Here is an 11,268-nt window from a genome sequence, read left to right on the forward strand (position 1 = left end):
AAAATTTGTATGGCTGATTTGAGGTTCAACTAACTCACCAGATAAATTACTTCATTTTTAAATAGCTATTCTTCCAAAATGCCGTAAATGCCATAAGACAGGTGTTTGACCTCCAATTCCATGTCTTCCTTATTCCCAACATAGCACCAAGTTTTCTGACTGTATCAATATAATATTCTGGTGTCATTTTCCATTTAAATGTCACCAAGTCTATCTGTCTTTTTTTCTTTTTTCTTTCTTTTATTCTTTCCTTTCTTTTCTTTCTTTCTTTATTTTTTCTTTTTTTCTTCCTTCCTTCCTTCCTTCCTTCCTCTCCTTTCCTCCCTTCCTTCCTCTCCTTCTTTCCTCCCTCCCTCCCTCCTTCCCTCCCTCCCTCCCTCCCTCCCTCCCTCCCTCCCTCCCTCTCTCTCTTTCTTTCTTTCTTTCTTTCTTTCTTTCTTTCTTTCTTTCTTTCTTTCTTTCTTTCTTTCTTTCTTTCTTTCTTTCTTTCCTTCCTTCCTTCCTTCCTTCCTTCTTTCTTTCTTTCTTTCTTTCTTTCTTTCTTTCTTTCTTTCTTTCTTTCTTTCTTTCTTTCTTTCTTTTCTTCTTCCTCTCTTTCTCTTTCCCTCCCTTCTTTCCTTCCTTCCTTCCTTCCTTCCTTCCTTCCTTCCTTCCTTCCTTCCTTCCTTCCTTCCTTCCTTCCTTCCTTCCTTCCTTCCTTCCTTCCTTGTCAACCAGCTCTCAGATGCTCCTACACCAGAATAGAACCAGGAATGACATGTTAGTCTCATAAGAAATTAGATATGCCCATGATTGATCTTGATCTTTGAGTAAATATGAAACCTACATGGCACATTTCACAAGTTTATATTTTATACCATGGACCTTACTGATCCATTTCTAAATACTCAAGATATACTTCCTCTGAGAAACAGACGGGTCTTTCAACAATACAAAATATCTTTGGGGCATTTTATCAACATTTTTGAAAATGGTGAAATTCGCAATCGGGAGCTAAAAAATCTTCAAGGACATTCTCACAAGAAGAATACCACATTTTCAAACCTGAAACAGATGTGCAACTACTTGAAGCTCAGCTCCTTGAGGCCCTTTTTGTACTGGGAAGTATCACCCAGATGTTGCTACCTACATCTTCAACGGCTTGCATACTTTGTCTAACATAATAGGACAGTGACCCGGCTCCTGGGTTCAAGTTCAGAGGTATAGTACAAATGTAGCAGAAAATGCAATTGCACAGCATGGCGGCTGGTCCCTGGTCTCTGCTTTGACCCTGGTAATAAGCTGGTCTTGTCTGACTTAGGATCGAACTCCTATGCTCCATTTATTTTAGTCACGCTCCACTGACATACGGTTAGTCAAATGGACAGAAGTTAACCTCAACCTCTCCATCCTCCACAATCACTTAAGTCTGTTTCATCTGATTTAACATCAGCACATATGTGCCTTACAAATCTTTGTTAAAGACCACTAACCTCAATGCTTGGTGGAGCGGAGTGGGGGAACTCTACTGAATCTAATGAATTTAAAACATGGAAAGATGAAAACCAAGAATCTCCCAAGATTGCTTTTGTTTTTTAAAAAAAATGCTATATTAGTTAAGACGGCAATGGAGACGCCACTACAAAGAAGAAAACTGGGGTTTCCCTCTGCAAGCATATGTTCTGCAGCTGAGCCCTGCGCGCAGTTTTGAATCTTGTTTCATGTGGTGGCCTGATTCTCTTTTTTGGCTTCCAGCCCAAACATCTCTCATGATACGTTTCCTATCTTCCAAGATTTTAGATTCAGACATTGAAACATTAAACACAGAGTGAAGTATTAGCAGGATGACTGAGTCCCCATGCCCTGAAGCTCTCAAATAACTTCTCTGCTCAAAGGGGGGAAAAGTAAAACAAGAGCCACCAGTGCTATTCTGAAAAACATTTTTTTTTTGGGGGGGGAGAGTTGATTGCCTTTTTCTATTATTATTTTTTCCTCCTCATCCTGAGAAGCGACAGAGGTGAGAAAGGAAATGCAGAGAAAGGAAAAGGATGGTGACTTTTTTGTGAAAATTTGCAAAACAAAAAATGTGAAGATTCACAAAAGATCCCCAAAAACAGAAAAATCACTGAAGGAAGAGAGGTCACGGTGCTGCAAACAAAAAAAAAAATGTTAATGTTAAGGTGCATGTTCATTAATGCTCATTCTATTGAGAAGATGGAACTTTTTGGAAGATGGAAAGGTTAAGGTTAGCTTCCATACATTCTGCTCACCATATGTTGGTGGCTTATGACAAAAATAATTGCCGCAGGGCTTCCTCCACTCAGACTGAAACAGCAGAGAAACAAGAGCACATACAGGACCTGCTTTTTCTTGAAGTTTTCTGATTCCCCACAGGGCTGCTCCTGTGGTTGAGGACTTAGAGGTCTGTTTTTTTTCAAGTGTGTTTGAAATATCCACATTTCTCCTCAGTTATTGAGGAAACTAGACCATATCACTTCTAACCTAATTTTCAGATCTTACTATTGTATAAGTTAGAAATGAAATGCCCTGGGTATTTGTATTGACATTTATTATGAATTCACAGTCTCTACTTTTTGTCATAATTCAGGTCACATGGCTACGATAGTGCTAGTTAATGATTTTGATGTCTGCGGCCACTGCACCTCAAAGTAAACAATCCCCTCCACCACTGTCTTTATGTCACTTCTAGTCTGATCTTCAAACTTCCTGCCCCTCCCACTGCTCGAATGATGACAACCCCTTCACCTGCACTCAGTTCACTGAGTATAGGTGCCTGTTACTCACTACTTCACGCCCCTGATTTCTTAAAGTGAACTTCACCTCCACTGGCTCTTCCTGTCCTACACCAATCTAGTTCTTCATGGAGGGACCCACATGTTCAGGTCCAAGTCCTCCTCAGTGGCAGTCTCTGTGGTCTGTGATAGTTGCTACTACTGCTGTGGGTATGGGGAAGAACCTGTTGGCAAATCCCACTGGGCCCTATTGGCAGGAACCTATTTCTCCAGTTCCTAGGACTCTTCTTTCTCTCTCCTCTCTAAGCACAAAACACTGATTCCACGTCGGACTCCTCTGAGGTTTTTCTCTTTTCTTATTATTATAGGCAGATTCTCCTGCCCTGCCCAAGCCTGTCTTCACCAGGGCCCCCTTGGTGGGGGCGGGTTGAGTTTCCCTCCCTGCCCTGAGCAGAGCCCCAGCAGCCAAAAACCTCCAGAATCCAGCCACAGTCATTCTCAAGGCCACACTCCACATGCTCAGACGAGCCTCAACCATGAAGGAACTGGCAGAGGAACCCGGGTATGTGGGACCTGGGGCTGAGATCTTCAAGTCTGCTTGGATTGGGACTGGGCCTCCTCCACCCAGATCCCCAATTTTCCAGTAGCTTGGCAGCTACACCCACAAACTGCCCCCAGCACCATGTAATCTCATCAACGGCCAAGATTCCAGAGACTATAAAATAAAGCTCCTGGAAGCAAGCGATGTATAATCTTGTATGGCAGAGCCTGGCAAGCTACCTGTGCATATTTGATATGCTAAAAACAGTAACAATAATGGGCTTCATTCCCCTGGCCCTGATCATGATGAATGGAGACGTTAATGGCACCCGCTCAAGCAAATCAATGAGCAATGGTACGACAGTAATACAGTGATTCTTATTTTATGATTATATCATGGTATTAAATTTTACTGGTAAGTACCATCTTATTACATAGATATACCATATTTTGTTTATTCCTTCATCAGTTAATGAACATGTGGGTTGTTTTCACTCTAAAAATAATGCTGGGGATAAATAAAATAAAATAAATAATGCTGCTACAACATATGTGCGCATGTTTTTGTATGGAAATATATTTTTACTTCTTCTACTTATTATCCAGAGGTAGAATCAATGTTACAAACTATAATTTAACATTTTATTAAAAAATTTTATTAAGACAGAGTGATTTACAAAATTATTTAGAGTTGAGTTTTAGGCATAGGAAACTGTGTGTTCCTCGGTGGGTCACACACTGTTAGAAACACTCTTAAAAATAGAATAAATTGGGCCATGGTAAGGTGTGATTTCTTTTTAGTAAAAGTGTTTTAGTTTTATTTCTTTCATTTTATAGGATTCAGATGTCACAGAAAATTGAATCTAAAAATATGTTCGTGTGGCAGAAAGTGAAATTAAACCTATACTCTTCTTCAGATATCACTCTTTCTATTTGGAATCCTCATTATTTCTTTTCCCTTCTTTCCTTGGAGGGATTCATCAAGATTTTCCTTGGCTTATTCAGCAAAACTTCAGATTTCTGATGGAATTCTTTCACTCCCTACAAAATAGTCCCCATTTGTAGGTTTTCTCATTAATTCACACATTAAAATTAGAGGTAGAACTCCTCTAAATTTTAAGAAGTTTCTTGAGTTTTCCCTCAAATATTAAATTAAATGTGTCAGTGTGGGGTGCAGAGAGATAGTATAGCAGGTCAGCCTTGCAGGTGGCTAGATTTGAATTCTTGTACCCAATATTGTCCCCGAGCTGTGCCAGGAGTGCTCCCTGAGCACAGAGCCCAGGAGTAAGCCCTGAGTACCACTGGTTATGGCTACAAATTTTTTTTAAAATGTGTCAAAAGGATATGAATATTGATTGGTCATTTCTAAAAGAATTAACAGATCAGGATATAGATTTATAAAGGATACTATCTAAAAATTGTGTTCATGATAGTGATTTCCTCACCTAGCCTGCTCTTTGGGTAAGACTACATGGAGACCAGGAAAGGAATTAAGAAATCAATTCTGTGAAAAGAATAATGGAGTGCTATGAATTCCACCGTTCTGAAGTCTGTTAAGAATGGCTCCCATGTTCTCACAGAGAACTTTGCCTCATAGCAGACTCATTTTATTTATTTTTTTAATTTTATTTTATTGTTTTTGGTTTTTTTGCTTTTTTGGGCCACACCCAGCGATGCACAGGGATTACTCCTGTCTCTGCACTCAGGAATTACTCCTGGTGATGCTCAGGGGACCATATGGGATGCTAGGAATCAAACCTGGATCAGCTGCTTGCAAAGCAAATGTCCTACCCACTGTGCAGTGCTCCAGCCCCAGCAGACTCATTTTATGTCTTGCCTGTTATGTATATGTATTCCTAGATTCTCTATGTATAGAGAATCTAGGTTAAGTTGTTGGCCCACAGCTGAAAAACTTAGTAGTCCAGAAATGCCTTATCTCCCTTTGATGTACTGAAGCAAAGAATTCAAACCAATGTGATGTGGCAAAGTTCTGTCCAGGATGAACAATGATGGGACCAAACTGGCCTCTGCACAGACTGGCTGAAGTTTAACAAACTGTGATGCCTAAAATCTGGTCTAGGAGTGTTCTCGTAAAGTGAAACATGTTTCCTATACCTATCTACCCTCAATCTCACTTCTCATCCCCCAAATTAATTACTCTTCAGTTGAGATAGGTGATTCTACTTGAAGGGGGAAAGTTTGCTTCTTCTAGAGTATTTTTTTTACTCTCAAAGATATCATACTAGTTGAAGGATGAGAAGGAAGGCAAACTCCTGAATTTGCAACACAAATATTTCAATTTCTAAACCAATATAAATATTTTAATCTCTGAACGTATTTTTCTGATATGAACAAACTAGATAATTTTTTTATTAGAGCACCATGCCAAAAAAGCCAAATTTTTGTTCAGTCATGGAAAATAGCACAAATATACACAGGCAAAAGGAAAACAAGAGGGCAAAATTGTTTGATGAAAACACTATTATTTCTGTATGTTCAGTGCATCAATTGTAGTCACAAATGCCAGATAACATCAGGTAAAAGTCTCACACTTTTATAACTGGTAAGATCTCTTTTATCCTTCCTGATCCTCAAATCTATGTGACATTTCATTTTCTAATTAGAACTTCTGGCCTGTTTCCAATCTCATGGATATACCAGAATTTTATTATTCTACAAATTTTCAAGCTGAAAGTAAACTTAACAGCATCAAGTTTTGTGGTTTCAAATCTTTAATGTGTTAACTATGATCTTGGAAGTACTTAGACTCTTGATTCAGAGTATACAAAATGAGGCTGCAGATTCTGTATTTCTAACAAGATCCCAGTTGATATAAATGCAGCTGGTCCCTGAACTGTATTTTGCATAAGTAGGCTCTAGTCTACATCTGAACCTTAACAGTATCATCATCATCATCATCATCATCATCATCATCATCATCATCATCATCATCATCATCATCATCATCATCCCGTTGATCGTTGATTTTCTCGAGCTGTCTCAGTAATGTCTCCATTTGCCCACACCCAAGAATGTTGCTGGATAGGGATGAAAATATCTTGAAGAACATTCCGCTAGACCACTCAAGCATCATGTCACATGTTATCAGAAACCAAAGGGTGACTCTGAGAGTAAGAATGAGGAGCTTCACTGGCAATATCTGGAGCTGACATTTTTATGCTTTTTCATTAATTACCATTGCTGAGTACATGCTCCAGCCTCTCCTGCAGACGGTCATTGAGATAGACAGACTCCTCCAGTCGCTCACGCAAGTTCTGGATCTCAAGAAGATTCTCTTCCAGTATGTCAGTGCCAGAGGGCTTGGATTTAGGCTGGTACAAAGAAGAGAAGGAACACAGGGTCCCAGATGCATTCATTTTCTGAGGCCTCATCTCATCCCATGGATCACTGCTGCTCACCCTGATTTTAGAAGCCTCTCTTTACTCTCCTTCTCAACAGTGCCACATTCAGGGTCAGGGGAATGAGACCCATCATTGTTACTGGTTTTAGCCTATGAATGCACCACGGGGAGCTTGCCAGACTCTCCCATGCGGGAAGGAAACTCTCGGTAGTTTGCTACGTTCTCCAAGAGGGAGAACTAGGTTATAAGATGTCATTTCCGGGAGCTCGATTTTATAGTCTCTGGATGTTGGCTGTTGATGGGATTATATGGCATTGGGGGCAGTTTCTGGATGTGGCTGCCTAACTACTGGAAAATTGGGGGTCTGGGTGGAGGAGGCCCAGTCCCTATCTGAGCAGGCTTAGAGGATCTCAGCCCCGGGTCCCGCACACCTGGGTTCCTCTGCCAGTTCCTTCATGCATGAGGCTTGTCTGAACATGTGGAGAGGGGCCTTGAGCATGGCTGTGGCTGGATTCCGGAGGTCTTCAGCTGCCGGGGTTTTGCTCCGGGTGGGAAGGGAAACTCAACCCACCCGTTCTGAGGGGCCCCGGTGAAGACAGCCAGGCATGGGGACAAGAGACTGTGTCTTAACAGTAGAGAAAAAACAAAAAAATCCTTCAAAAGAATGAATTAAAGGGCTTCCTATAAGATAATGAAATCATAAAGAGAATTCCAGAGCAGGTAGCTTTAACATATGCTTACTGATGACCTAAATGACTGCACTTCTCTGTTATTACTCCTGCCATGTGTTACATAGTTCAGGTGCTACGTGATAGTCTCATTGCAATCAGCATATCACATAGGCCAGTAGCCAATGACACTAAAGACTTGTACCTGACTGATTTGTTTTCATGCTCTCTCTAATGCCATCCGAGGCCTCCCTGCTCCCCGCCCTCCCCCCAAAAAATGGTTCCAACAGCTTCCTTATCCTAAGACCTATTCTTATGTTTCAATTTAGGATTATTCTCTCTCAAGAAGCCTACATGAAACTTCATCATGCAATTAACCTTTTCTTCTTCAATAGTATCCTGAGTCAGCTTCCACATGAATATTTACTACATTATTTTGCTGATGTTACGGATATCCTGCATTTTAAAGGCTAGAGTCATCTTTTATTACTCTTTATGGTCCTGAGTGTTTTAGAGAATTCCTGAGACACATCAAGCTCTCAAAAATATTTAGAGACTGTTAATACTATGCCAGTGGTAAAAACTAAATGTGAGTAATTTGTGGTTTTGTTTGGGGGGGCTGCTGCTGGTGGGACTACTGATTTCACTGCGTGCAGGAATCATTCCTGATGGGGATCAGAGATATCTGGGAGTGATGGGGATCAAACCTGGTCGACTATGTACAAGGCAAGCACCATACCTCCTACACTACTCTCTGACCCTCTCTGAATGCTTTTTATCTGAGTCTGAGCATGAAACAAAGATGTACAAACTTGTCACTTTTGTTGAATACTGTATGGCATATATATGGGATATAGGGTAAAGGAAATTAGTGTAAAGTATTCCTATAGGACAGGGAGAAGGAATACTTTGTTAGCTGTGGCATGCTACTATAGAATATCCCAAGGAATCACAAAAATTATTGCAGCTGAGTATAACAAGATATATATATATATACCTATTTATTCAACAGGAAAAAAATAAAAATGTTAAAAATTAATTTTGATACTATAGGTTAGTAACAACTAAAGATGGCACTGTAGCACTATAGCACTGTCATCCCCTGTTCATCGATTTGCTTGAGTTGACACCAGTAATGTCACCATTGTGAGACTTGTTCTTACTGTTTTTGGCATATTGAATACACCACAGGTAGCTTGCCAGGCTCTGCCATGCGGGCGGGACACTCTCAATAGCTTGGCAGGCTCTCTGAGAGAGATGGAGCAATTGAATCCGGGTCAGCCATGTGCAAGGCACAGCACTATACACTGTGCTATCATTCCAGTCCAACAACTAAAGATAAATTTAACAAAATAATTTTATTGATAAGATGTACATTACTTGAGAAACAACAGAAATGTATGAGTTAACTATAAAACTAGCCTCTAGCCCTGTCGGCATCTTCCGATGTCTGTAAATAACCTGGCCTTCGAACACTTTGAAATCGATGCTTGTAGATCCTTAAAAACTGTTTTGTTATTTGGGAGGTGCCTCACAGAGGTGCCCCAGGGCCCGGGACCATCGCGGGTCACACTTGGCCTGGTGGTTGCTGATGTAGACCTGTCTGCCCCACAGTGCTGGGAACACCAGGGGCACCACAGGAGTGCTGTCCTGTGCTGAGGATCAAACCCAGTGCCTCCTGCATGCGAGGCATGTGCTCTACCTCATTGAGCTGTTGCCCTGGCCCCCAGATAGTTTTTAACCATAAATATATATGAAATTTTACATGTTCTTCTGTCTGCTATGAATATCTTTTCTCTCTTTATCTCTCTCTATCTCTCTCTCTCTTTTTGGTTTTTGGTCCACACCTGGCAGTGCTCAGGGGTTACTTTTAGCACACTCCCAATATCTTTTTTTTAAGATATATATTTTATCTTCATAAAAGTAATTCACAATAGTTCATTCCAGATAATATTCAAACACCAAACCTAATATCTTTTGACGTCTGTAACATTTTCAGTAGCCCCTAGTTTACTGTTTTATTGCACAGCATAACATATTTAACAAAACTCTGATTCTTTGCAATAAAAAGATACAGTAATCTCTTCCAGTAGCTAGGTGGTCATACCCAGAAACTGCCCCCAGTGCTGTGTAATCCCATCAACGGCCAATATCCAGAGACTATAAAACCAAGCTCCCCGGAAGCGACATCTTATATCCTAGTTCTCCCTCTCGGAGAACCTGGAAAGTTTCCTGCCTGCATAGGAGAGCCTGGCAAGTTCCCTGTGGCGTATTCACATGCCCAAACCAGTAACAATGATGGGTCTCATTCCCCTGACCCTGAAAGAGCCTCCAATGTGCCACTGTTGGGAAGGACGAGTAAAGAGACGCTGCTAAAATCTCAGGGATAGGAAGAATGGAGACATTACTGAGACTGCTCAAGAAAATTGACGATGAATGGGATGATGATGTTGATGATGATGAACCATAAAACTATATATATAATTTTCAGAAATATAAATAACAACTTTAAAAATGTATTTTAAATAGCCTCCCCCAGTAGTATTTGAGAGCTACCAGAGATACACTCACTTGTATGGTGAGGGGGGTCATTCAGTGCTGGGGTTCTAACTAAGAGCCTCACACATACTAAGTATGTGCTTTCTCACTGGAGTTAGCTCTCCCCCCCCCATGGACCACTCAATTTGATTTTTTGGCTGTATTAGTAGTCAACCTCACACATGCAGGACAAATGCTCTGTCACTGGGGAATAACCTTAGTCCTTTTTGTGAAAACATAAAGATATAAATAAATAAAGAGGCATGCTCACGGAGAGGAGACTTCAATATTGTCAACGGGTACTTCTCTCACATTAATCTGTAATTTCAGTGCAATACTAGGCAGCCTCAAGGAATGATGAAACCACGAACTTTGCTGTGACTTGGATGGAAATGCAGAATCTTCTGTTAAGTAAAGTAAATCAGGACAGGACAGATACTGGATGTTCTCACTACTCTGGAACATAGGGTCCCATGTCTAGGGAATTCGGGGTATGAGAGGTCATGGTTGGGGGACACTTTTTGGGAAGCCTGGCGACGGGCACGGGAGCAGATAAGACCCGACCTTGCAGAGCCATCCTGATGCGAGGCCCTGAGGAAGGGAGTATCTGGGCAGAGTTGGCAGGAACATGGTGTCAGCACCAGGCGTCTGGCCTTGAGACTCACTCAACCTCCTAGTTCCACGCGCCCAAGACACAAACTGTCGCGTATGTTTAACAAGTCATCCAAACTGCTGCATCTAGCCCTGACTGGGATTGGGCTGGGGCAAAGCACAGTAGGAAAGGTGATAGGTCGTAATGCTGAACTTTGTGTGATTGGACCTTCCTTTCAGCCGAGACCCTCTATAAAAGATGTGTGTATTTGGCAATACAGTGAACAGCCATCAGCCGCCCCCAGGGGGTGTTTCTCAGCGCACCCGTTATCGTTATCCTTCACTCACATCTGCCCAACCCAGAGCGCCACGTGTCCCATGCACCTTGGGAAAAAAATTGTTCGCCAATATTTTTCCAATTTACAGAAACAAAAATGCCAAGAAACAACAGAAATGAGGGGAAAGTTAGATGAGGAGGTCGAAAAGTCACATTGGGATGAGAATCAAGGGCCTCTGTGGTGTAGAGAAGAGGAACCTGCATATAGCTGAGGTCATTAGACTTAGCACTATTGAAAGCATGGGACCAAAAAAATTAAACGTAAGAAAATGTGTCTATCAAGGATTTACATTGGAGGGTAAGAAAAAATTCATGAAGAAATTGGGCCAAGGGATATTAGGACTGAGAGTGGGAATACTAAATGACTGAAACCTTTTGTAAAGAACTTTGTAAGTCACACAAAGACAAGGCACTTATTTAAAAATAAGCGGATGTGGATAACATTTTATTCTAATCAGTTGAAAGTCTATAATAAAAAGGTCAGTCAATAGAATGTTAGCA

Source organism: Sorex araneus, chromosome 2 (genome assembly GCF_027595985.1).
Source record: "Sorex araneus isolate mSorAra2 chromosome 2, mSorAra2.pri, whole genome shotgun sequence".
In the NCBI taxonomy this organism is placed as follows: Eukaryota; Metazoa; Chordata; class Mammalia; order Eulipotyphla; family Soricidae; genus Sorex; species Sorex araneus.